The 26,090-nt window shown below is 38.5% G+C and overlaps 1 protein-coding gene across 5 annotated transcripts in view; it reads right to left on the bottom strand.

Moving 5' to 3' along the window:
• The window catches only part of il1rapl1a (interleukin 1 receptor accessory protein-like 1a), a 173,386-nt gene that overhangs the window by 127,516 nt on the left and 19,780 nt on the right, over nt 1–26,090 (bottom strand). The window lies entirely within an intron of this gene.

The raw sequence follows: 26,090 nt of genomic DNA, 5'->3' as shown, positions 1-26,090 counted from the left end.
TATGAATAAATATGAGGGAAAAATCAAATAAATAAAAGGACAGCAGGGAAAATTAATCCTGTTAAAGATCAAACAGTAGGCTTGCTTTCCTCATCCCCCATTCTTTCGTGCCTCTTCAATTTATACCTATTCCTTTGCTGCTTTATGCACATACTTCCTTTTTCCTCATCTAAACAATTTTCACTTTAACCTTCATTTCATCAGTAGTTTCCCCTGTCCTTCACCTTTCTTTGCATATTCCTTTTTCTTTTTTCCCCATCCTTCTCCTTGATAGAATGACCAACCATATTCTATAATCTTGCTCCTCCCCTTTTTCCCAAGCCAGAATGCAGAACTAAATGGAGATTAATGAAAGGAAGAGGATGTGTCTGTCATCGGGACAGTCTGATATGGCCACCAAGAACTGGGTCTATTCGAGGCGATGGAGAAGGCGATGTATTACTGCTGCTCCAGAAGAGAACTACAGATTAGCTTTCCACCTCTCTTTGGATGGTTTTGTAAATACTAACCATACAACTAAAGCATGCGTTCCCTTCTAAGGTGATCTAATCTTTGGGTATAGGATTTCTTTTTTCACTTATTTGAATCCTGTCTTTGTAGGATATTCAAAGCACACCCAGTGAGTCATTTCCTCACTTTAAATCCTGACAACCGATGGCTGCTCACTGCCCAAATGCCAGTCAAATAGCCCTGATAAGACCCACATTAAATTGACTTGTATTTTAAAGCTTCATCTCTCCCATCACTTACTTGCAACACCCACCATGCCCTTGGCTGGAGGTCAAACAGCTTCCACTAATCTCATATGCAAATTTGTGCACGGTACAGTGTGAACATGAGGTTGATGTATGAACCGTGTCCGTCGATCAAGAGCCATCAAGAGCCATTACGAGTGACAAGTTACATTGATGTATGTATGAACATAATTTCTGTGGGTTACTCCGCTAAAACTAAACCTCTTCAATGTCTGTGTGTGTATGTGTGTGTGTGTGTGTGTTTGTGTGAATATGCATTGAAGTAACCTTCTGAATGCAGGAAATATAAAACACGGATGGCAATAAACTCCCCTGGTTCTGTCTTCTCAAGATATCCTAACCTCTTTACCTTCTTATTTGCATATTTCCAAGCCTGTCTTGTTGGCGATACCACCGAGTACATGCAAGCTTATTTGAATTTGCAGCAAATTGTTTGTTGCATGGCAGTGGATAGTTATCCCAAAACACAATCTAGGTTGGATAACAAGCAAATGTTCTGAAGGAGATAGTGTATTAACTAGAATGGTAATTAAAGGCATCAATCGAAAGCCATCCGGATACAAGCCCGTGTGGAAAGCATGCGCAGTCCCAAATACAGCCTGTTATAAAAGCACATGCAGATGCATGTGCTTTTACAACAGGCCATATATGCCAATATATGCTCTGCAGATTAGTAACTGTTTATATGTGCTATATGTTCATCAATCCATTGTTATCCTTCTCCCAGCCTTGTTGGATGGTGCTTTGAAAACAGAAATTTCCCCTGGAGTTTTTTTTTTTTTTTTGCTTTTCTTTCTTTTTTTTCCATTTCGGTATCAGCGTGGATGGCAGCCGGGGGAACACAGCAGGGGCTCATGTGACTATTCTCATGGTTAAAAAGAGGAATTATACTGGCAGCCTGACATAGACAACTGGGACTGCATTTAAGTCGACAGCCTGTGAGGCAACTGGATTCATGCTTGGAGAAACTGGGGCTGCAATACATGAAAGCATCACCGCAGCTAACCAGACTACTGGCTTCACTTTCAAAATTCCCAGCATTACTGTATTGTGATGGAAGTGAAGAAAGATTCTTGTAAAGGCATTTGCACTAATGACATAACATAGTGACAGACGAGCTTCAGTTTCATTTTTCAAGGAGGGGATGTGTCTGACCTTTCATTTGTTATTCAGAAAGCAACTCCAGTATTGATGTGCTTATGAATAGCTAATCTTTCATTTAAAGTATTTTCCTCCATCAATACTAAACATCATTTTATCCTTTTGCGCTGGCCATGTCTATAAATAAAAAATAAATGGTTTGTGTCTCATCTAAAGAAGCTGATGGTCATTTTGAAATGAAGAAAAAAGTACATCAGCCAATTCATTTTCTGAATCATGCCTATATATTTGTTTTTTAAAGCAATGGGATATTTTCATCGTTAAAAAACACAGCAAGATTTCCTCTTATCTCATACCTCATGTCTTTTCCCAACTGCCTCATCTGCTTTAGGAAATGCCTGCGCTTTCGGCTGGCTTTCTATGAGTCTTAAAGGGAATGTGATAGGAACCTATAGCCACTTCACATACACCCACACTACACGTATACAATGCGTATGAAAGTCAGCACAGGTCTGTACTATTGTATATCTACACTATTCCACAGTCAGAGGATGTTATGTTAAGGCCTAGCTGTGTACTTGATGTCTTTATGTAACAGGAATACGTCTACTTATCCCACCTGAACACTGAATAATACACTTCCCCGGAGTGTTTTCATAGTGATGGGATAATGGGTGATTATTTTACAAAAGAAAATAAATGGTACGACTATATCTTGTAATAAACGTTTAAGAAGACATGGGGGGTTGAATGTGGATAATTCCCACAATAATATGATAAATGATGCACAAAATATTACAAGATAACATATGACCTCGAGTTTATATAATTTCTGGGTTCATCAACTTGTTCATGGTAAAAGGTGCTCCTTCCCTTCTTTGCAGTTTAGAGATACAAACTAGACAACTTTCTTTTCACAGTCTCCCAGCAAAGAGGACTATAGATTTGTATGTGGCACCTGATCCTGAACACCTGACATGATCTGCACAAGAGCAGGTATTATGAGAATCTTGGCAATCAGATGACGAGTGGTGATCAAAAAAAGCCGCTATCGTGGGTTTGGTGCACTACAATCCCCAATGCTTTTCTTCATTCCTTTCTATCCCACTGTGTTTTTCCCTATTGTCAATATACTCCATTAGGCTAAACACAGAAATGGGACATAATTCATAATCAAATGTATGCAAATACATTTTTTCAAGTTGATTCAGGAAGTCTGTGGTGAAACTGGAACAGTTGAAAAATGTAGCTCAACATGCCATTAGTAAAGAAAAATAGTGTCACTGGGTTTAGTATATTAGGAGTATATTTCTAAACAGAGTCCAAAAGAAACAGACAACAATGTACAATTGCGCAATAGGCCAACTTGTGATAACCAGGGTCAGAAATGTATTCTGATGCTAAATGTGTCTGTAAATCTTAACTTCCTTTTTTTTCCAGCGTTTGTTAATTTTATCTTCATCTAAGCATTATAGTGCATCACCATGATGTAATGTCCTCTATTTTCGCTTTCACTCAGCATACACTTCTGTTCATATGCTAATATTCTTATTATAATTCCCCCTCCCATTTACTTGCAGCATGCCTTTCCTTATCCACAGTGTTAATATCTGCATTCCTCTTCTCCCCTCCCCCACCTCGTTTCTCTCATCTTCCCCTCCTCTTTTGATCTGTGAGCTGAATTATTCCATCTTACCCGGGCTTTTAATTCTCTTGATTGAGCCAATTACCTTCTGGCTGGATCAATGTGGGAAAGGTAATCATTTAAATGGCTGCAGCATAAAGCCACATAACCACTTCAACTTGTGCAAAAGGGAAAGGGAGGGAGGGGAAGGGAGGAAAGAGGAGGTGGAAAGAGCAAAAGAGGGTGGTTTAGCAGAGGGAGGGAAATGAATATCCTCTAACACAACTGTGCATGATTCAGCATGTACATTTAAGTGCTTCATTTTGTGCTCCTTCCTCTACCTGCTGTATTTTTACAATATAACATCATCCACGAGAGGCAGGCTGTGCAAACCCAGTTTCCCCAGGGATTATCTAAAATGTATGGGCTTTGTAGAAAATGGGTCAGTCTGATCCTAAATGGTGCCATCGTAGCAGAAACCCAGTCAATACCCCTCAATATCTCACACGTCCTGGCTCACTTGTCATTCTACTTCTTACATGCACCTCTTGTTCGCGTACATGCACGGTCCCAAGAATACAGACTTGCATAAAGTATATGTAGGCACACAAACACACACAGTTTTCCCCTTCATTGCAACTTGTCATCTCCTGTTGAGTGAGTTGTCCCATCCAATTTGGTCGTCCTCCTTCATCCCCCTATCTATTATTGATGTAATGGAGCATTGTATCTAAATGCAGCTCTGCTTCTGACAAGCACCTCAGCCCAGAGGGAACCAGGGAAGGAGGCCAGTGTCTGCGAGCTCCTACCAGTGCTTAGGGGGCAAATCAGTGAAGAGATGGATGTATGTTTGGCTAGATACTTATCTTGGGCTTCAACTTGACCTGACACAGATATCTGTTTTGAAAAAAAATGCAGCTATTCTCATTGAAAACTTTTATTGGCTCCCCTGAATCATCTTATAACACATTTTTTTTTTTTATTCATTATTCACAAAGTTGCAGTCACTGATGAAGTGCAGCAGATGAAGGAAAATTAAATATCTCAAGACAGAATGATAATGTCTCTTGTCATTTTCCTAACAGGCTGCATAAGTCTTTCTTAAAACTTATTTACGTAGCAGTTGATCTCTTCAAATTCTTTCCTTGCCAACAACAGCAAGCATTGTTAGGATGCTCAAAACAATCAATTCCTTGTATATGTCCTCATGAAATATATCAAAAGAGGAACATAGCTTATAGTATTGTCCTTTCATCTCTGGAAAATAAAAGAAAGCATGTGTCAGTTTTGACCACTGCCCGTGACAATCGTTTACGATTTTTTTAGTATTATTTTCCTCGCATGAAAGCTGGTGCTCATACCACTGTGAATTTGATATGTCATGAGGGGATTGAGGCTCCCCATGTTCACCGTGAACCAGTGCAGTTCAAATTTTCTCAGGAACATGAAAGAAGATCATGGTTCTCTTCATAATGGAACAATGCAGTTTATTTGTAGAGGGAAACAACTCATTGTGTGTGTAGAGCTGAATGTTGAGTATGCTTGAAATTCAGTCAGGCTGAATCCACAAAAACTCATCACAGACACTGTGGAGTTGTTGAAAAACCACATATTGCCTCTATCTTTTTTTAAGCATCACTTGGACCACTTTCCCGGTTTGTCTTTAAATACAATGGAGAACAGCCCCATCATGGGCCATTTGAAGGCCAAAGTCCATCTGTGCCATGTGGAAAAGGCCAACAAGGTTGGTTTCCACAGCAACAAAGACAAAGTTCCATCTCCACTTCTATCTCAGTTCATTTCAAAAGAGATGATGATGAAGTAACAGTGTGGGCTCGCAGTATATGTAGCAACCTCTCTAAACCTTCACTTTTGATCTTCATTGTTACACTCAATAATCTCTTTGACGGTTATCTTTTGAGATTTTATTAACTCCAATCTCAACTCACAATCAACGTTTTACATCTCGCATTTTGTTGTATGATAATACATCAGAAAAAAACATTGCACCTGTGAAGTGAACTTTCAACAAAAAAAGTCATTCTGGCACATTCAAACATTGCATGTACATCTTATTACCTTTTTATGGTATGTGAATGAAACATATTGATGTTGGGCTGTTCCTTATAGTGACGTGTTGTTTTTTTCTTTTTAGTCTTGCCTTTTTCTACATTCTTTATTTGTTAATGATCTATTACATAAATGAGATAAACCCAATGTGCAATGTTGTGATATTGTAATTTGTGCAATGATTGGACCCTCTTTATTATAGATGTGGTTGTTGTTATGAAAAAGCTCATATTGAGCCAATTTTCTTTTAGGTATTCAGGTGATTGCTAATTTCAGTGACTGTTTCAATTAACATCACATTCATTCACACCTTTTTATTTATTTGATTTTGTTTGCAGGTTCTTAACAATTACGTCATGAGAATGTTGAATTTTCCTTGAACTGAAACTCCCACACAATCAGCATACTACATATGAAATTGAAATAATTTCAGGACCAATGCTATTACTGCTTCAGACTTAGCAGTCACCAGTGAAATGCGAGTTATTCCTACAGGCCCCGTTCATGTCCTAGTTCAATATAGGCAGTAAAAGCCAAGGTAAAACATCTACTGAATGCTTTTATGTGCAAAGAACCATCATGACACCGTTCATCACCTCATCCATTACTGTTCTATCACTCTTTGTTGTACAATAGTATTACAGATGTATTCATACACATCATATATCATATTTACACTCTTGTCAGGAGAACTGTGTATTTTTAGGTCATTGTGTGGAAACCAACTCTTTCAGAGCATTCAACAACATGGATCACTGGGAAGGCTTACATGTGAAGCCTTAGAGTCTGTTCATTTGAAGACCGTCATTGATCCTGATTCATCAGTTCCTTGTTCATCACCATAACTTAAGGTTTGACAGACTTGTTGCAGTTTACACAGTGCTGCTATTTTGAGCATAAGGTGGGAGCTATATATCTGAAATTGCTTTACTGAGACAATGTAAGACAGCCTTGGGACGAAAAAAAATGACAGTTTGGCGACATCGCCTTGACTGCAATGACCCTGTTCTTCTTCCTTTCTTTCTGCCGCTCCCTTTAGGGGTCAGCACAGCAAATCATCTGCCTCATCTAACCCTGTTCTCTGAATTCTCTTCTTACACACCAACTAACTTCATGTTCTCTTTCACATCCATGAATCTCCCCGTTGGTCTTGCGCTTGGCCTCCTACCTGGAAGCTTCCTCTACAGGGCATTCCTCTGCCTCTCTAGATTTTCTTCCATTGTTTCCCCATCTCACTACTATCTTCTCACTACATTGTTTCCCCGTCTCACAATATAACCTGCAAACATCGTAGTCCATGGACATTCCTGTTAGACCTCATCTGTCAGCCTAACCACAGCTAACAAGAAGGGGCTCAGAGCTAATCCCTGATGCAGTCACAGTAGATCACCCCCACACCTCACCCCAGTTAAACAGCTGTCATACATGTCCTGCACCACTGTAACTTATTTCTCTGTCGCTCTAGACTTCCTCATTTGGTGCCACAGTTTCTCTCTCAGTACTCTGTCAAAAACTATACTGCCATCTCTCCTAGACACTTCCATACCCCGCCAAGTATATCATCAGGACCAACTACCTTTCCACTCAATCCTCTTCAGTGCCCTCCTCACTTCACCTTTACTAATCTTCGCTACTTCGCGATCCACCATGGTCACTTCTTCCCCTTTTTGTTCTCTTTTTTTTCCACATTCATCAACTCTTCAAAGCACTCTACTGAGCCTCCCATCACACTTCTGGCACTTACTTGATACATTTCATTCTCTATTATCAATAACCCTAACTTGCCCCATGTTCTTCCCATCTCTATCTCTGTTTTTCACCTTTGTTTGTCCTTTGTCGCCGCTACCTTCCTTTGCCACCTCTACCTTCAACTTAAGCTACATTTCCCTGTACTCCTGTCCACTCTTTTCAGTCCCCTCTGTGTCCCAGTCTTTCTTCGCTAACCTCTGTCTCTGTTTATACTTCTGCACCTCATCATTCCAACACCAAATCTCCTTATTGGCTATCCTCTCAGATGACACACCAAATATTCTCCTAACTATTTCTCTCATCACATCAGTTATCCTGAAGCTCCTACCAATCACCCGGATTCTTTCTCAACTGTCCCTCGAAAACCACATGCTACTTGTACTTTTTCAACATCCACCTTTGTTTATCTTTCTTGCCACCAGAGTCATATTATACACCCCCTTGCAGTCTGGCTATATGTTCACCCACCACTACTTGAAAGTCAATGATTTCATCAAAGTATAACATCTGTGTCAGTGAAGTCCTCCTGTTTATTCCTCACTGTGCTTTTTTTGAAGCTACCCAATGTCCCAGTCTCTTTTGGAAAGTTTGCACTCCAGCCATTTCCGTCCTTTTTGCAAAGCTTACCACTGTCTTTACCTATCATGTGTTCCTATCATGGTAAAGAAATCTGACCATCCTTCACAATCCTAGTCTCTTGCCCTTTCTCTTCTCTCTGCCTCTGCCTATGCCTTCTTACGCTCCTTCTACAGTCCCCGATCTCCACTGCTATGCTTTTGGTTCTCAGTAACACAGGTGGTTGATGTTAACCCAGGCCTTGAAGATACTGTTCGAAGGTCAGTTGCAGGTTTAGTTTTACATTACATGCGCTCCCTGCACAACTCTCTGCATTTATCCAGGCTTGAGACCAGCTCAAGGTAAACACGGACTAGCATCACTTCTGGGATGGATTGAATGTAAAAACTTCTCTAATAGGTATTCCAATTTTAAAAATAGCACTTAATGAAATAAACAAATTACCCCAAAAATACATTTAACGCTTATGGGAGTAAAATTATTCAGTCCTATCAAAAGTTAAAAATCAGTTTTGTTTTGTATTAGATGAATTTCTTAAAACTCTAGGACTCTGAAAAACAGCTAAAACGCCGAATGAATTTGAAGTGTTTGATTCTGCATGATGTCCATCAATATATGTAGACGCGGCTTTTACACCTTTACAAAGGCTGTAGACAATCTCCTGCTGTTTTTTGTCTAGCCCTTCTACCTTTTATACGGATTTGTAAAACTCTTATGCTTTCCCAACAGGTGTAATTTGATATGTACTCATGAAAAAGGATGATCAAAGGATGAGCTTTTTTTCATTTCTTATTCAACTTGAAAAATTTAGTTTATACGAATTATTTTTTAATCCAAACATGAAAATTTGTCTTTGACATGTGAGCAAAGGCCATATAGACAATCATATAACATCTCATCTGCTAGTTGGTACAAAAATAGGCAATTGCAATAGAAAAAGCTCAGAGAAACACCTCAGGGAAAATGCCAAGTAATGGTCTTTTAATGAAGAATATCGCGACATATTGCCATCTTGTTATAAGCTGGAAAAAATTTTAAATGCTGTTCATTTTGGCTATGCCTTCATGTGCAACTTTTATTTAAGTCAAAAATCAAAGCATGCATAAATCTAATCATATAAGAATTGGTCAAATTCAATTTTGATCACACATATGTAATATGCAATACAGCTATAACACCATAAAGTTTTCCTGACAAGAAATATATAATGGTTGAGCATAGAATGGTTAAAGCTAATTTGATATTATAATATTCTGCCTCAGGTTTTCAAAGGTGGGACTGAAGTTGAGCAATTCATACTCAAACATAAAGTACTGAAATGTAGTTTCTCGTGGCACACATCTCTGCTTATTATTTCAAAAAACTTGAGAGCTGATTTTGACAGATATTGAAACATCTGAATCCGCTCTCTTCAGGAAATATAGGTTTGTTTTTTTTTTCATAACCTTACTTTGTAAAGTGGGTGAATGTGTAACCAGTTTCACTGGTGAGATTGTATATTCACTGTGTTAAATTACCGTAATAATACTGCAATTTATTGTATGGTTGTAGTTACTGTAACAGACTTTATAGTTGATTTGGGGATATGAAAATATTTTGTTTCAACATTTTTAGTCTCATGTGATGAATTTACTCATTCCCATAAATGATCAAGTCTTCCTGTTTGAATAAATATCCCCTTTGATGTAATCAAAGTATTACTGAGGCAAAGACATAATGACTGCAACCTTGATAATCTCAAGTACTTGAATTAGTCATGACTGAATACCATGTTAAAGACTAATCACTAAGCACTACTAACATTTGCATGGTCATTACTAACATGTGCATAAGAATACAACAATTTTATAGTTTCATACTGTGGGATATAAGATGGCATAACATGATGCCCATACATCATATTTGGAATGGGAAGTGGCATGGGGGTACAAGGGTTTCCACTTGTTTGGGAAGATCTTTTAAGTAAATTAAAGTTTCTGCTGATTTACAGAGTCCTCTTGATTCACCATCACTGGATTATTGACTCGTCAGTTTATATGAACATTCCTTTCTGCACCAGTTTGCATAATGCAGCAGTCATTATTGTGATGAAATTGTTTAGCAACTATGGAAAAATGGCATACAACTCTCAGCACACTTCCGTTTCTCAAATCTCATAATTCTCCTTAAGTGTTCCATCACTGAGATGAATGACTGCAGCTTAAAAACTATTAATGATAAAACAGTGCTTACACACAATTCACATAGAATGTAAAGTAATAGAAATGCCAGTCAAAGGGTTTGTTACCAAAGCAGTCATAGAATAATAATCTAATCAAATTGTTTTGAGTGTGCTTGGAAAATTCACACTGCAGTGTGATGTTGTCGTGATCACACTAAATGCTTAGGAAATGCAGGATGAGATGAGAATACAACTCTTGGACTGTAGTTCATTATTCAGAAACTGTAACAACTAGCAGAGCAACACATGCTTGTTGCCCTTGGAGATGGTTTGAATGCTGAAAAGTGTCAGATGGGTTGAGTCTGACTTTGTAAATCATTATAATATAAATGCATATTAAAATCTCATCCACATAAATGGCATAAGAACATGGTCAAAAAAGGAAATATTTGACTGAAACATTGTGCATAGAGCTTTGTATTACCCCTGTCTAGAAAATACCCTGCTACACCAGGTATGATGTATAGGGCTGTTACTGACCACAAAAGTGTGTTCAATCATAACAATTGTTCAGGGAAATACTGTAAATTGACATGAATTACATGAGTGCTGTGTGAATAAGAAAAAATAGAAAAAGAGGAAAAATAGTCAACCTCTTGCGTGTGTGTGTGTGTGTGTGTGTGTGTGCGCGTGTGTGCGTGTGCATGTGTGTGCCTGTACGTGCGTGTTTATCAATTTGATTTGGTAGTTTGCCTTTCTATGGCTCATCATTTTTGTCCGCTCGGAAATTCAGTGTAGCCACTCTGTATCCCATCCTTTGCTTGACTCAGCAACCAATATCCCCGACACAGCCATGTCCTCCCCATCTTCCTTATTTTCACAATTGCATTTTACTCCCCCTCCAGCTTACCACTCTCCCCCTCCAGTCCCAGCCACTCCCCCTCAAATAACATAATCCTTGTCATATTGTCACATTACAGGAGTTCAAATGCTAATGGCTGCACAGCTAATCCAGCTGCTGGCGAGTCTGGACCAGTGCCCATAACTGCCTCCCCTGGTCTTGTAACAGCTGTGTTCTGCTCTGTCATGTTAAAAATGCACCAGGGATCACAGACTCACAGCGGTCGGGCCGAGTGGCAGGAGGATCAGATTTGTAAATGCGGACATAACCAGGAGGCCACAACCCCTGTTAAAAAGATCCGGGATATGCATGTGTTTGCCTCCGTATGTATGTGTGGTTGGGAGGCAGTAAAGGAAAAACTAAAAGTCAACAAGCAAAGACAGAAAAACAATCAAACATGATGCAGTTCTTTGAACAATAAAACCAACAAAAATGACTATCAGAAATAACTACAGAAAATCTTGATTGACCAGAGGGAATCAAACTCATTCTATAGTTTATTGAGTTGTGGGTATAAATAAGCCTTTGCAGGCAAATATAGCCATTATTGTCACTTGCAATGCTTCTGAAATAGGAATTTCCCTCTCAAATGGGGAGCAGGGGATACTTAATCTTCAGGGCTTTTCATGTTTGTTGTAAAGTTATTCCAGCTGCCCCCACATCCACTAGAGGTTTGCTTGTAACCCAAGCAAGACTACTTATCAAAAAATTAAACTGAATTAAAACCTCTTGCTTTTCAATAAAACATCTGTCCAAAACTACTATTGCCAAAGAGCAATAATTTTGCTACTTCAAAACAAGTCAGTTAATTTGGCTGATATGTAAGCTTGAAATGTTGATGACTAAATCTTTCGAGAGCAAAGGATAAAGAGGGCCGCAGAAGTAGCTCTTTCGATAGAGGTGGACCTGTGAAGAGTTTAAGAGTTTCTGTCCTCTATTTTTATGCCTATAGCATTATACTCCTCTTTCATTCCTGTAACCTTGCAAACATGGTAAAGAGGCATTTCTGAAAATTCTAGGAAATATACTCATTTGATAAGGACTTCTTATGAGTCATCAACATTGTTTACCGTAGGACAAATTAGGGGTTTTATTACAGGATTGATTTTAGTTTTATGTTGCATTTCATTTTCATGGATGAATAATCATATATGATATCAACTTTGGGAATTAAAATGTATTCAACCGGTACTTATCTAATGCATTGGTATCAATGTGTCCTTATATTTGATTTGTTTCAGGCTGAAAAGCTTAACTGTGTACAATGGGTATTTCAATTTGTAAACAATTTTGTTTCCAAGGATGTAGCTGCAGACAAGAAATCACCACTTGGATTTTCCTTAATTAATTTTTCTGTCTTCATCTCAGGGATGCCTTTGTAGGTAAAGCATTGCTTGGTCACTGTGTCCGTTCATTACTCCCAACCCAGGAGGCCACTTGGAGAATTCTTCCCACAGTTATGTCAGCTTAATCACTCTGCGGTGTTTAAATTCACACAGATAGGTTGTTTTATATTCTGTAGTGGATTTCTCACAATCTTTCATCTCAAGAGCCTTGCCTACGGTAAAGTCAACATCTCCCACAGGTATTTCTTTGGCAGCTAATGAATCAGTCAACAACACCCCCACATGTGATGTCAGTGCTGATATTGCCTCCTACTGCTGACCAAACACCTACAACTGTATATTACATCAACATGTAAACACTAGTCTTTATAGGAAGTAGAGCCCAATAGTTATACTGCATTTTCTCTCATAGACATTGGATAAAATGATCTTTGACATTTAACAAGTGGCTTAGTTTCAGTTATGAAAATGTAACAAAAATAAAATACACCCTGCATCATTATTCAGCATTTGGATTGTCTCTACTCATAAATACAGCTCAATGCTCAATGTCAGGGGTGGCATTTGGTGCTAATTAAAATTAAAGCAGTCATTGGCTACTTGAAAACCCAAGTGGAAAACATTATTAACAAATATTTATTCAAACACCAGGAGACAGATGCTTTTAATTTCGGATTTCAAAATTGGCCCAGGTGAAGGCACATGCAGCCCCTTCACATGAACACACAGACTCGCATCTCAATCTCAATCCGCTGTGTGCAGAGGAAACCCTTTGACCCTTGTACTAAAACAGAGCAAAGTTTGGGGGTTGAATGGACAGTCTGTGTACTCAGCTCTTGTGCAAACAGTGAATTGCCTCCTTTAGGTAGGTTTATGTTGTTTATCTTTCATTACACTGGGACATTTGTCTGATACAGTGAAGGTCTTGACGTTATCATGGTAGTACTGTACTTCCTCACCATTATTATTTACTTTGCTTTTCCAATGTTTAATGGAAAATTAATTACATTCAATGAGATGAGTACTAGTCACTAATTACATGTTCGGGGGGTATTGTCTAACGGTCTACTGAAAATTAAAATAATATATGCATGATAACAATGCACTGTTTTAATAGAAAGAGGTACTTCAAAAGCCTCAGGAATGGATCATGATTGTGAAATGTCTAGTTAGATTTCTGCATTAATTTCTGTAATGCCAATGCTTAAATAACAGGTAAAAGAAAAAATCAATATATATCAGTCAGAAAAAATAGTGCTCCTCGAGGATTTCTTTTTTTGTGACACTTCTAGGGGCCTATGTAATGTGTTCTTTCAATACACAGCATCAACAAGAAGGAGAGAATGACTCTAAAGGTTTGCAAATGGAAACGTCTGAGAAAAATCTGAATGCAAAGAAGCTAAAAGAAGAAAAGAGTGGACTGAGTTCTTTCCTGTTATTGTTCAGCCTTTATTCCTGGTTTGAAGAGAAGGTCTCAGGGTCAGGGTTGTTGGGAATGTGCACTGAACGGCTTGAAACAGAGAAATGCTTCCTGTGATGGGCTGTGATTCTCTTAGGAAAATTGGTGAGGCTTGAGGAAGTCTCTGAGACAAATCTATCATTAGTATTCCAAAGGAGCAACCAGGACATCAACAGAATGAAGCCAGGAAATACACACACACACACACACACACACACACACACACACACACACACACACACACACACACACACACACACACACACACACACACACACACACACACACACACACACACACACACACACACACACACACACACACACACTCGGACATTAGCATCTTGCCATTATGAATGTTGTCAAAAATAAAACATATATTGTGCCCGTACATTAATGCAGGGATTGTGTAAATACATTAATGAAGGCATTTCTTTCAGAGGAATTAGAGATGACAGTACAAAAAAGGTCACAAAAAAACCACTTTGACAGTCATTGAAACCAGATGATAAAACCTTAATTTCAATATCTATTAAATCAAGCCGTAGCTTTGTCACAAGTATAACTACCCTACATTGTGATATGTGCATTAAAATATGTATAATTAAGTGTGAGTTATCCAAAGGCTGTGAAGGAAGTGGAAACAATTTGTAAAATAAAGTGGTCTCTGTCTGAACTTACGTTGTGCTTCACTAATGCATTGCCACTCAACAAGGGCTTATTACTGCGTGTTACTGCAAAACAAATACAACCAAAACTTTAACTATTTTTATTATTCAGTCACTTAGATATGGCTACCACCATGGCAAAATGCATTATTAGATGGATGTGGATATTCTAAAACTATATCAAATTGTTCAAATCTGGCTGCATCTCCATCGTCATAACATGCTGTGCGGGGATACAGGAAACACCTCTAGTGCAAATGAAATGCGAAAGGACATCGCTGCAACTCAGACTTGACTTCAATATAATCAGGAGCAATGTTTCATGTGGTCAGGCTAGTGGTCAAGCTAGGTGACATTTACAGTGGAGCTCGTCCCCTGCATCCAAATACCGACCTTACCGTTCAAAAGCCAGTCAGATACAACAAAATTGAATTTCTCAAAGACTAAATGTGAAGCCACTCAACCAGAGCATTTCAGTCTTGGTACTGCATTTGAATTAATTGCAGTACATTCACATTTTTGAGTTAAATTAAATAACACAGGATATAAATCTGTTAAGTTTCAAAACTAAAAAATCCTATTGTGTGTGACCACACACAGGCTGACCGATCAGCAATTGAGTTAGATCCCAATAGTTCATTGTGTAGCAAACACAATGAAGTCTGTTCCAGTAATGAGGAAACCCAAAGCAGTATTGATCAGAAAGTGTGATCAGAGGACCTCTGTCTGTCCCAAAGAGCCCACTTTATACTGCCAGAGAACCCAATAACTCCCCACTTCATTTACCACCTTGCATCTCGCTCTCACCCTGCCAGCCTCTGCATAAACTCCTGTTCCGTTCATCCGTGTTGAGTTCCCCCCCACCTTTTGCACTCTCTCTTTTTTTGTCTTTTGTTGCCCCATCTCCTCTTTTCCATGGCTCTTCTTTCTTTCTGTTTCCATGTATCAACCTCCTTATTTATGTAAATCCATTTGCCGTGAGAATGAAGCTTGTCTAATGTCCTGAACACTGGTGGATTTCATGCCATTTCTTCTTGGTAACGGTAGAATAATGAAAATGTAAATAGTGTTAAGCTGGGTTGCTTAAGACAACGTCCTAATGAAGGCAGAGGGAGGCAGACAGACAGGGAGAGCGTAGGAACATATAGCTTCAAAAGAGTCCCGACATCATGAGCCTCAACACCGCATCCAATAAGCCACTGAAGCATATGTATGGGAATGAGCCAAAGAACGGACATTATAGGAATTCAGTATGTGTGGTGAGAGCTGCTTTAAAATAAAGCCTGAAAACGTATCCTTTCAAGTGACATTTCAACTGCTATGCTCCGAATGCCATTCATCTGTCTTATTGTTTTCTTTCTGCAGGCTTTGTTTATGGCTGCCAGTGACGAGCACTTTAATCTGGCTGGATTTTTTGGGGTTTATTTTTTTTCCATTTTTCTTTTCTGATACAAATCATTTTTAACATTTATATGGCTATTTATGGAGGAGAGTGAGGGGGGTCGATTATGTAAGAAAGGGCTTCCCTTGCGCTTTGGATAACAATTGAAATGGAGGAGCATGTGGGATGAACACGGAGTATATGAATGGCGAAATGAGCAGGGAATAGGGCAGGGGTGCACAAAGGTAACCTCTCATATGCTACTGATAGGAAGATTGAGTCTGGCAAGGAGGGAGAGTTGGCGGTGGGGAAATGGAGTAAACCGGGATAATTAGTGATTTCAAACAGTGATTAAAAGCAATGGCGTCAGGGAAAAGGGAAACAATAGAGGCTGGGAGAAAAATTAAAATGCTAGTTGAATTGAGCTGAATGAGAGGTTTTGCTTTCACCTCAGAAAAACCTTCAAAATGACATCTAAGATAAGTGTTTGTTGACACCTTTATGAATGTCCTGGGTCTCTTTATAGATTGTGGATCTACATAGACAGCAGATCAGTATGTGTGTCCTTGCTGTACAGTACTGTGCAACCTTGGGATAGCTCTGCATTAGCACATCAGGCTGTTAAGTCAATCCTAAAGCTTCTCAGCTAAACAGCACATTGGCTTGATCTTTGATTGTAAAACCCTGCCAGGCTGGCAAGTTAATCCCAGAGTGTGGTAGGCCAATCAAGTTGTCAGGCCAAGCTCACTGCCAATAACAAATTCAGGTCAAACAAAGCAATGAGGAGACCTAATATTCTATAGATAGACCTACAGCAATCAGATATCGAACTGTCATCTCTGTTCTCGAAAGAAAGGATTCAGTCACTATAGGATGGAGGAGGTTTCTGGGTAACTTCTTATGGCTGACTTTTATATTGATTGCCCTCTGAGCTCAATCACCTGACAATGTGAGGAAAGAAAAGGTTATTGTGCAGTCACCAGATCCACCCACATCTGCAATGGCACAGAAAAAATGAACTCCAAACAGAGCAACTACTCAGGAGTGGAGGAAACAGCACAAATGAAGGACAAGGGAGGTGCTGAGGCAACAAGAGACTTACAAATGAGAACGGGAAATGTAAAAAAGCATTAAAGGAAAAAAAGACACTTTGCAGTTCACAAGTTGTTATCCTGACAAACTGGGATAAAATGCGGTTGTCAGGGTGATTGGGATGCAGTGGGCCACTAATGATATGTAAAAATTTGCCCTATTCCTCGGAAAAAAGAAGGACGAAAAACACATACACAAAACATGCTCAGATGAATACACACTAAGCAAGCAAGCAGTTGAAGAAGGCTCCTCATTAGCATTTGAAGACGCACTGAGATTTCTCCCCCATGCTCTCAACACAGACTTCAATAAATGGAGTTCTGTAGATTTTTGCATTTGGATTGAGATCATGTTATTGCAAGACCCATAGCATATGATCATAACTATACTTGTGAACTAATTAAGTGACTCATTGTACCATTGAGGGCCTCTTTATCATCTTCTCCATTCGCTTGTATTTGTCTCTCAAACGCTCACTTAAATATTCACGGATGAGGCAAATATTTATCTTGATAACCACGTATTAATGCCTAAAATGTCATATAATGACTATTTGGGGTTAAAGTTGGGTTTTTTCATTTGTTTTTAGTGTGCTTATGATATTATTTTTGAGTTGTGCACATATATGGCTGTACAATTACACTAGGAAATATAAGCAACTTAAATGAATGCCTCCCACCCTTCCCAGATTCGATGTGCTTAGATATGTGTGTGTGTGTGTGTGTGTGTGTGTGTGTGTGAGGGGGGGTACTAAATATAAAAAGTGTGTTAACCTTAACAATTAAAGAAAGACTTCTATACCTAACTTGAACTTTTGAGTCACTGGGACCTAACTATTCAATATTTTCTTGTCATAAAGTTGACAAGCATCTTACTGCTTGTTTTAGCATTTCTGCCACAAATATTGTGATCCTTGTACAGCCGCTGCAGTGAAGACTGGCCCACGGACATCAAACATCTCTGCAAATACCTGTTAATACCAGTGCTCAACCAGGCTCCCTCTGGTACATGCCATACCAACTATGCATAAATGCATGCAAATACTGCATTATACATGTGATTCACTGAGGAAAAAATGAACAGAAGGGAGTCTCAAGCCAGGGGATTGAGAGAACTGTTTATAAGTCTACTTAAGTGGAACACTCCATCTCTGTCTAACTCTTGACATGTTCTCAATTAATATGAAGAGTCATTGAATCCATGTCAGGGGAGCAAATTTGCAACATAACAATTCAAATCTTTGAGAGAAAAATGCATATGCGTGCACACACACAAGCACACAATCATAGGTGGACTTCAAATGCAAGCTGATTCCAGTGCATTGTATTCAATAGGAATAAACATACAGGCTTCCCATCCACACAATGCAGCATCCATGAAGAGCGTGACTCCCTACAAGAAAGCCATTTAATCACTGGTAGTCTGCATGTGATCAATCTCCCAGTGCAGCGTTACTGCAGCACAAGCTATTCCTCATCATTTAGAGGGAGAAGTATTGACCATGCAGGCCAGAACAGCCTCTGTTGTGCATCTGCTGTGAGCAAACTGTAACAGAAGAAAATTGCCAATGTATACAACAAATTGAATTTGTTTCTCAATTGAGTGCATTTAAATGTATGCTAGTTAGTTAATAAAATATATCACTGTTATTGTACATATGGCAGAAGGACAACACCAGCAGCCAGTACAGCAATGTATTTCAGAATCATGCCTCTCTGAATGCCAGTCTTTTTTATTTTATATTATTTTTTAATCTGTGATCATATTACAGATGTATTTTCATCAGTATGTAAAGTAGAAAAAACAAGTTAGACACTGCAAGATCAAGAGAACGGGTGACAAGGACAAGACTACTGCAAACATTTGACGGAAGGAGGACTAAAACACTTGAATTGGTAACATTATTTGAGATGTGTCATGCTAAGGGTTAGTGGCGATCAATCGTTTAAGTTGAGTGTGGTTGTAGTCTTATATTAGTGTGTATGTCAATATCTACAGTTGATTTGTCAATAAATTATTACACTCTTTCCTTGCACTAAAATTAGTAGATTGGATGTTCAATATCAGTAATAAGGGAGCATTGTGGGCATGGGACAAGCTTGGAAGGCACAGAAAGCCACATTTCAGGTTTCAATTGTCAGAAAAACTGTAGATATTTTGTAATTTTATGAAATGAACGGGAAGGGACTTGAAAAAGAATGAAATGAAAAGAAGAGTTCCTTTCCACTCATTTACAATGAGGTAATGGCTTCATTGACTCCATCCCCCACATTGCCCCTGGGCCATTACAGATTTACAGTTATCCATGACAGGTTCTTATCTGGGATTTGGAGCAGGAATTTGCAGAGTCATCTAGAACATGGGATGTATCGTTTTTATACCCGCGCAGAAAACCAGCAAGAGGTCAAAGCAGTGATATCCCGAATTGAACATTCAAATTACCCCAATCACGCAGAATAATTGTAAGGGTGCCGTGGGTGCGCAGGCAGGCAGGCAGGCACACACACACACACACACACACACACACACACACACACACACACACACACACTTAGATACATATATATGTACATATATTCCTGACATCCGTGACAGCGCATTTAGGGATCAGCAGCAAACAGTACATGTCATTTCCTTGTGTATAACCATCGGCCTTACTGCGTGGGCTTTTTAGATGCAGCACTTTATGTAATTAGCTTCACTGCAAGTGTTCCTCAGATAACTCAAATATTAAAGCTTTACTAAAAGTTAATCCAAACAAAGTAAAAATTACTCATACTCTAGAGTAATGCATATGATATTTGGATCTTTATTTTTATTTCTGTACTTTAAGGCCTCCCCACAGCCTCTGTATTTACTCTATAAATGACAGTGACATATCACTACTGTTTTCTCCAGGGAAAGAACAGTGGCGATCTGGCACAAAAGATTCTTTCTACCATTGTCAAACTATTGCAACAGTGCAACATGCAATTTTCAGACATTGAGCCGCAAATTTACTAAAGTCAAGGCCTATTTTTTTGGCCCCTGTGTCAAACCACACTGTCAAACTACAGAGTCCTCTGTCGGCAAATTGTTTCAAAGGTGGAGGGATTTGTAGTGGGAGCACTGCATTGTCATATATGACTAATTTTGGGAAATTGCAACTATTAAGAGCCATTGCCCCAACCCCTTAAGATCAGCCCCCCTGAGATGTTGGGGCTTAGTTTCAAAATTATGTTTGACATTGCATAGTGTTTATCAGCATAGCTTACAGCAAACTTTAAACTTGTAATTGGGTTTGTGAGCAGAGTAAGGCTACAGCTAAAGAGCCCTGTCTTCTTTCATTTAAGCCCGGGCCTTATGGTCTGATCTCAAGCAGAGAGGCTGCAATGGGCAACCTCAGGTCTGACTGGGTCAGATCAGACCAAGACAGAGACAACTGAAGTTTGATGAATGGATCCTGACAGCCTTTGTCTGTCATAGGGTCACATAAAGTCTCTGTGGGTGAATCTCACACTTTGTCAACATGAGTGCAACACACAGTCACACTGAGGTGACAAATTGTGCCTCACTTTAGCACAATTTGTACCAGCTAATAAATTCTACTGTCCTATCCTGAACCAATCTGACTTGCAGCCAATAACGCTATATCCAAAATCATACATACTCTGACAAAAAAAGACAGGCTACATGAACAATTAGCTAAGATGAGCTAAGACATAGACTAATATGTTTTGATTCATCACAAAAGTCTAAGCTGAGTCCTCAGATATGATTTGTTAAAAATCTTCCATGTTGTTTTCATAGCATATTGCCCAACACCCTGTGATTTAATAGTTGCTGTCAAATGTGAGTGAGCAGCTAACTAGGATCATACTCTTAAAACAAAAAAATCTGACAGTAATTTTGCTGGACACTACCTGATTTGCCATGACGGGTCATCTCAATAATGAAAACCATATTTATTTCATCTATTTCATTCTCACTGATGATCAGCTTTAGCATATCTATCAGTGTTGGCAGTGCATGGAGTCCAATTCCCACACCAAACTGTTATTTTATGTCAGTAAAGGCAGAATTTACTTCAGTTTCATCAGCCAACTACGCAAATTATTCAGTTAGGCTCGAGTAGCCACAGTAGAATGATTTTCGGAAACTCTGGACGTTAGCACCAAATCACACCGTTTGGACAAAATCGGTGTGAGAACACAACCTAGCAGAGGTAACAATAAGTGTCAGGGCCACAGATGTCTTCCAGCCTAAATCAATATCAAACACAGGAAACCACCGGCTTACTTGTGGTTTGGATCAGTAGTCATCAAGGCGTTACAGGCTTTAGTCTCCAGCATCAGCAAAACCTTTTGAAGTATCCTTGAGCAAGATCTAAAACCTTTTTTAAGCTTCTGATTAGTTAGTTAGCACCTGCCATGTTGACTCTCAGGTGTGTGTGAGGTATGACGTTTAATAATGGTAATATCAAACAAGTACCTCTGACTACAAGTGAAGGTGGTAGGTCATTGTAGAAAATTGCAAGTACATTGGCAACGAAGCGGATAACAAACAAAACAAAAAAAAGCAAACAAAACTAACAATCCACAAGTCATTGTATCCTTAAAAACCCGATCAGTGATTGTGATTCCCCCTTCTTTACCAATCAAGGGGTCTCAATGATGTAGCATTATCGCAACTACTGCTGGAAACATAGTGGCCTGCTATTGTCTCTCAGTCCTCTGCCGGAAATGTCTTGGTACTGCTTATTAACTTAGAATATTATTTCTCCAACTCTCGGCTTGGCACTGACAAACTTAACAAACTATAATTCAGCAATGAAGAGGATTTTTTTTTTTCCTCTCTGACTTAACAAGAATGGATCGATCTTAAGAGGTGGGGGTTGATATCACCACGCCATTCCCGATTGGTACTTGTGAAACATTTATTAATAAGCAGTATTAGCTGTATTTTGGAATGCCACAAACTGCGACTGTGAGTGTTACGAGGAGAGGGAGAAGGGAAATTAATCAGCTGAGTCCTGAGCATCTTGCAAGCTGATCATGCCTCGCTTAATCTACCATCAAAACTATTCAAGGTTACGGTAAAGTCACAGTCCTACAGAAACACTAGAGTATTCCCTTCTGACAGCAAATGCCTCATAAATAATGAAGGAGAACAACACTTTTGTGTCTTTGTCTCAATGTTTCTGCACCCCATCAGACATAAATGCATCTGTTTGTTTTTTTAAAGGAACAACTTGCATATAAATGACATTGACCTAGGTGCCTGTGAGTAGCCAGAGGTGGTCGACTGAAGTTAATTTAATCACCATCATGGAAGTCCAGCTGCTCCATCTCTTTCACCTCCAGCATATGAAGACAAATGTCTAAAACCTTTGAACCAGAAAACAATCACCCGCCAGGGGCTTTATCAGCCAATTAATCTCCTTTACCACCATTTTTCATCTTAAACATAGACAGCTAACCCGAACCCCGCTCAATTTGTCAGTGACTAGTAATGGAAGGGAGGAAACCAGTAGGTCAACCTATTAATTTGACACATGTCAAGGCCATGTTGTTTATTGAAATTAAAAACAAGACACTAAAATAATGACACCTGCAATGTTTACATTGATGAAATGTTACAGTGATTTCATATAAATTTACACCTGCTGATAAACTATTGATATACTGAATTGCCAAATCAGATTAATAGCACATGCAAATAATGTATGTATATTTGCATGGTGATTCTAGTTGAATTTATTTTTAGAAGACATAAATGAAAAACGCAAACAATCGGCCTGTGCACGATTGACAGTGTGAGACAGGAAAACGGCAGTGCCCATGTCCCAGATTAGAGGTTTTATGGGAGCTTCTCTTATTTTCTACATGCCTTCATTTATTATATTTCAGGCAGACAGGCAAGCCCTTTAAAGTGCCATTAAATAGCCAAACGACGCAGTGACACAACATCACCTTTGACCCTTATCTTGGGTTATTATTGACTTTCCTGTGTTCAATAATTCAACCAAAGAACCCAGAGGTACCACTTGATTGGTCTGAAGAGCTTTCTCCGTTTAGATCCGTATCAGGATCCGCCATAAACGAAAGCTATCGGCTCCGCAGGCATGTGTGTAGTCACACATGTTAAGCGCACACAATTACATATGGGGTCATACGTGACCTTTGATTTATAAAACTTAGGTATACACATAGACAATTAATCAATACTGACAGCACAATGTTGAAAAGAAATAATTATTCAAATTTCATTGTATCAGTCTCTGAATTCAGTCTCTGATTTACTCTGATCTATATTCACATAGTGGAAAGGTCACTATGATTTAAATGAGCCAAGACTTCATATCACTCAAACTATATTAATATTTATTGATGTTTTTGATTCCAGGTGTATTTTTTAAATGACTTGTTAACATTAGCTAACAGCTTACAAATCAATATTATTACAAAAATGTTGTATTAAACATTTGGATAAGCGCACAAAGTCAGATGGGGCATTACGTCTATACATAAATCTAAAGTCGTTAAGGGAATGCGCCAAGCTGGGCCAAAGTAATTCTCCTTAAATAAAAATTAACACTTCTGGTGACCAAGTATATTCATGTTTTCATCTGATATATTAAAATGATTTCAGGTCTGAAAGACTCAAAAAAGATGACATTTCAGAAGGCTGTTTTATTCGAAGTGCATTTTTCCCTCTAAAGTGAACCAATTTATAACTCATCAAGAGTCAGAGGTATTGAGGAGCTGATGCGGATGCTTGGGTCATTCAAGTCCGACTGATATTAATGGCTTCCGAAAAGATTTATTCTTTCAGAAGTGAGAAATAAAAATTTTGAGAAAAACAATATTTGCAGGGCTGATTCTGTGTCACTGCTCTGTCTTTCTTGGTATTGGTGTCTCTTTAGTGAAATAATTTTCCTTTAAATCCTTGCAGTTCACTTTGTACAATACTCCCACCATAAAAATTATGCAATAGTTGTAACATGTTGAGATTCCATCATATAAAGTCACTATAAATAGCATGAATACCTTGCTAGAAAAACTAAATTTTCCTAAAAACTTGCACAATTACAGTGCATACTGTATTTCTGTGAAAGCAGCTTGCTTTCTGACTGATTGTCTGAACATGTGGAGGTTTAACCTTCATTGTTTTTTCCTCTCTTTTGACCTCTAGATTTATTCAACAATGATGAACAGGTTGGTGGCATTTACAGCTAAAATGAGCTTCATATTAACCGTTAGTGACCCAGTCACAGAGAAAGTGGATCATTTTGTGGTTGTCACTTTAGGTCAAACCTAGAGATCATGATGGACATTTTGACCTGATGAAGCATGAGATGCAGTGCTGTTACTGTTAGAAATGTTGGGTCTACAATTTCAACATGGGTGTCCAGATTCTTCAAGCACCTTTTTTAATAAAAATAAGACTTTGCATGTAAAAAACACAAATAACTGATGTGCCATGCATCACTTGAAAATCATTAGCTTTAAGCATTACAGCGAATATCGTGAAAATGATGGACCTGGAGGAGGAGGTTGACGTATTTATGACTTGTACCGCACATTATTAGAGACTGAAACTCAACCTGGGACCTGTGCAGGTCCTGAACCACATTTTATGCTGTTAATCAGGTTTGTCTAAGACCTTGGTAAAAAAAAAAAAGACATGGCCTTGTTCAGATAGACCAAGGGAGTTATGCGCGTGTCAATGTTTGTGAAATTTTACCAAGCTGTGAATATATCAGTCATAATAGCAGACAGTTGACTTTCAAACTAAAACAACAACTTATCAGTAATTGCTTTAATTGCTAATTTGGGAAAAACAAATGAGTCCAAATGAGAATTCTACTTACCTCACATCATGAAATGTTGATGCCTGATGTATGATAAAAAAAAAAATGTATCACTACATTTTTTTGATGGTAATTGGGAATATTATTTTAAAGAGGATTCATGTTCATCAACTACTCTGCAGGAGCTCATCTCCCTTTTGACTTCAGGCAGTCAGGATAAAAAAAAGAAGTATAAAAGTGCTAGTATGCATTCAAATTAAGCGTTAATGGTATTATAACAAAGCAAATTTGGTTTTCTCAATATTAAATATTATGAAAATTAGCCCCAAATTCACTTCTACTAGTTCCCTGTAAAATTGCTGAATCATAAACAAATCTGGTCTCAGAAAGACACTTCAGGCCTCAGTGTGAATAGTCCATGAATGCGAGCTGAGAAGCTGATGACAGCCTCTATCCTGACATCTGGCATGGTAAAGATCAGTGTCAAACTGGCAGCCATAGGAATTGGAGGAAAACCCAACAGTTTGGTCCGAAGAACATTTCTAAATTCTTGTTTTACATCTGGAATTGTGTTAGGGGCAATTTAAATTGGTGCACTTAGAAGAAAATAACTAAATATTGTGAATCGCTCTAATTAATTTTGTTTACCGGTTTATCTCAGTGCTTTAAATCAAACAAATGCCTTTCAGGCATCTTTTTTGGAAGAAAAGATCCTGTCCAGCATACTTTTTTGTCATTTGTTATGTCACTTCTGAAATACAGTATATGAGATAACAGAGGAAAAGATGGCAGACAGACATGCTGATATTAGGGAAGTTGAAATGCATGACTCAGAGCAACTGTGAATCTCACTCTTGTTAACTTGTTAACCTCAGCTGAACTTAAAGTATAGATTAAGAAACCATGTTTTGATTTTTCAACCCTAGAGTAAATTGATTACTTTGACAGTTGTGTCATATTGGTGATATTTATTGCAGGGCTGCCAAAATATTCTGCATCAGTTTTATTACCTTGTAAATATTAAATAGGTACGTGAGTTTAAAACACAGGGATTTGTTATAGACAAACACACAAACACACACACACACACACACACACGCACAAGTCATCAAATTAGATTTTCAGGAATATTATTCATTACCAGATCAACAGACAAAGTTGTGAATTTTGTTGGATATATGTTTTTTTTTGGTAAGTTGGTTATTTAAACTGTAAAGATGTGTCCCTCTCTATGCCTACAATAAAATAACACAGACAAACTGAACCAGAGGTCATGGAATTACATCCATGACAAAGCCAACGGACGATGTGGATGACGGAACCCAGTCATTCTGACTGATTGATTTAAAAATGCTCACATATCCATGTCAAGGTAGCACGCCCGAGGCCACACAAGAAATAGAAAATAGATTTTTA

The sequence above is a fragment of the Fistularia commersonii genome, chromosome 4 (assembly GCF_037954325.1).
Source record: "Fistularia commersonii isolate RoL2024-O1a breed Wild chromosome 4, RoL_Fcom_v1.0, whole genome shotgun sequence".
Lineage (NCBI taxonomy): Eukaryota > Metazoa > Chordata > Actinopteri > Syngnathiformes > Fistulariidae > Fistularia > Fistularia commersonii.
The sequence above is the reverse complement of the archived record's forward strand: the minus strand, read 5'-3'. Positions and strand labels throughout refer to the sequence as shown.